The sequence below is a fragment of the Bos indicus x Bos taurus genome, chromosome 4 (assembly GCF_003369695.1).
Source record: "Bos indicus x Bos taurus breed Angus x Brahman F1 hybrid chromosome 4, Bos_hybrid_MaternalHap_v2.0, whole genome shotgun sequence".
In the NCBI taxonomy this organism is placed as follows: Eukaryota; Metazoa; Chordata; class Mammalia; order Artiodactyla; family Bovidae; genus Bos; species Bos indicus x Bos taurus.
In genome coordinates this window covers 88329733-88332353 of record NC_040079.1, presented here as the reverse complement: position 1 = coordinate 88332353, position 2621 = coordinate 88329733, and the positions used below count along the sequence as shown (strand labels likewise).

The window sequence follows — 2621 nt, the reverse complement described above, 5'->3', positions numbered from 1 at the left end:
AATCAAAGAAAACACAATTCTGCCAGGTTTTCTACCACTATATAACAAGGATAATCTTTCCTCCAATTTCTAGTAACATGTTTCTCATTTCCTTCTGAGTTCTTGCCTTTAATGTTCATTTTTCTATGATATTCTATACATATGTGGTCTCTAAGACCGCAAAACTTTCTACCCTGTGCTCCTCACTTCCTTGTGAATTCTCACCAGAATCTACTTTTTCTATATAATGAGCTTCAAAAGTTTTCTGCCTCTGTCCACTACCCAATTTCACAGCCTTTCCCACAGTTTTAGATATTTGTTACAGCAGCACCATACTTCCAGGTAGCAAAATCTGTGTTTGTTTCCAAGGGCAACCTTAACAAAATAACACAAAATTGGTGATTAAAACAATGACATTTATTCTTTCACAATTCTAGAGGCTGCTGAAATCATGGTGGTGTTCCTCTGAAGGCTCTGGGAGAGACTACTTCCTGTCTTTTCCAGCTTCTGCTGGCTCCAGATATTCCTTGACTGTGGCTGAACAACTTCAACATCTGCCTTCATTTTCACATGGTCTTTTCCTCTTCCTCTTCTCTCTAAGGACACATCATTGGATTTAGAACTCACCGATATAATCTAGGATGATGTTGTCACTTTGAGATTTTTAATAATTACATTTGCAAAGATCTCTTTTCCAAATAAATTCACATTCACAGGTTCTGGGGCTTAGGATGTGGGCTTACCTTTTATGGAGCCACCATTAGAACTACAACCACATCCCAGAGAAATCCTCAGCTCAGTTCACATGAGTATAAGCCAAAAATATTCACTGCAGCACTGCATGCCGTAGTTGGAAGTCAGATGCCCACCACTTGGACAGTACATAGATAAAATATGGTGGATGATCACTGTATCAGAGATATTTACATTTCACAGTCTACCCCTGTTCTCCCTACATTTCCTGGCCACCACACAGCTGATTAGGGAATGTGCTGTGAGCAGCAGTGACCTTTGTTACTTCAGGTGTGAAGAATGCAGGAGCAGATATAAATTCTCCATTTCTCCTTCTCTGTCTCAGCAATTCTGAGAGTCATGTGTCCGCAGTAGCACAGCTGTGAAATCCAAGTGTGAAGGTCTCTGAAGGTCTCTGTGGGTCAAGCCCTGAAGAACTGCTTGACCCACAGAGGACTCTGCATGAATCAGAAGTGGATTTCTATGTGTTAAGCCACTGCAAATTGGGGGTTGTTATATTATTTCAGCATATGTAGCCCTGCCTATTGGAGAAGGAAATGGCAACCCACTCCACTGTTCTTGCCTGGAGAATCCCAGGGACGGGGTATCCTGGTGGGTTGCTGTCTATGGGGTCACAGAGAGTCGGACAAGACTGAAGCAACTTAGCAGCAGCAGCAGCAGCCCTGCCTACCTTGAAATAGGGGAGGGGGGTAGAGGTGAAATAGACAAAGGAGATGAAGAGGTACAAACCTCCAGTTATATAACAAAAAAGTCACAGAGATGTCACACATAGCATAAGGAATACAGTCAATAATACTGTAACAACTTTATGTGGAGACAGACAGTTACTAGACTTATCATGGTGCTCATTTCATAATGTAAGCAACTGTCAAATCACTATGTAGTACATCTGAAGCTAACATAATATGGTATGGCGAGTATACTTCAATAAAAATCAATTAATTAATTGACAGAATAAAAGGAGGGAAGGTAAGGAGGAAAAAGAAAAACCAGTTAAGGAGCCTGGAGAGCAGGAAGTTAGGAAACCTGAGAAGGTAAACAGATCTGATGAACTGTAACAGGATCTTGACAAAGAACGTGGCAGGAGAGTGGAAAGGAAGGTGTGGATACAAAAGGTGGACTAAATGAAATACAATTAAATCCAACACTTTTACCATGTCTTCCAAGTCCAACACGAGATGGTTCCCTTCATCTCCTCCTTGACCCATCACCCTTCAAACAGTGGTCTCTCAGGTTTATTCAGCCTCAGGGTCCAAACTCTTGCAGTTCTCTTTATTTTGAACAGTCATCCCCCATCTTTTCATGTCCTTTCTCATCATCCAGGTAGCCCCTTGAAAGGTTCTCTCCGACCATACTTCCTCAAGTAGCTTCCCCTGTTACTCTCTCTCCCCTTCCTTTTCTTTCTTCCGAGCACTTCCCACTAGCTGAAAGCAAGGTCTTTATTGTCTATTATCTCTCACCCTGTGAGACTGCAAGCTCCAAGACAGCAGGCACTTGTTTGGCTTATCCATCACTGTATATACAGTGGCTGGAACAATGGGTGGTACATAGTATGAGTTCAGTAAATATTTACTCCATGAATGGCTTCTGAAGAAAGCTAAGTAGACTCTGATATATTCAGTCCAAGGAATATGGAGTACAGAACTACTGCCGTTAAACCAAGAAAAGGAGGATGTTTTGAGAAACTGATAATGAATTCAGTTTTGTAAATGTTGATTTTTGAGGGAGCCCATGAGGTATCCAAGTGGAGGCTTCCAACAGGTTATGAGTCAAATATTGGGAGAGACCTATAGACTTGAGAGCTGTTTTAAATCTGCTCAAGAGGAAAAACTTTTCCCTTTTATTCTCTTAGATTCATTGACTGGGGCCCTACAAATTAGACTGATAAA

The 2621-nt window shown here is 41.4% G+C and overlaps 1 long non-coding RNA gene across 1 annotated transcript; it reads right to left on the bottom strand.

The window, feature by feature from the left end:
- Positions 1–374: 374 nt before the first annotated feature.
- LOC113891899 lies at positions 375–2246 on the bottom strand. Its single transcript, XR_003510902.1, has 2 exons — positions 1887–2246; positions 375–575 (listed from the first exon to the last, which is right to left on the bottom strand). It is a non-coding gene; the product is annotated as an uncharacterized LOC113891899 (long non-coding RNA).
- Positions 2247–2621: the final 375 nt, after the last annotated feature.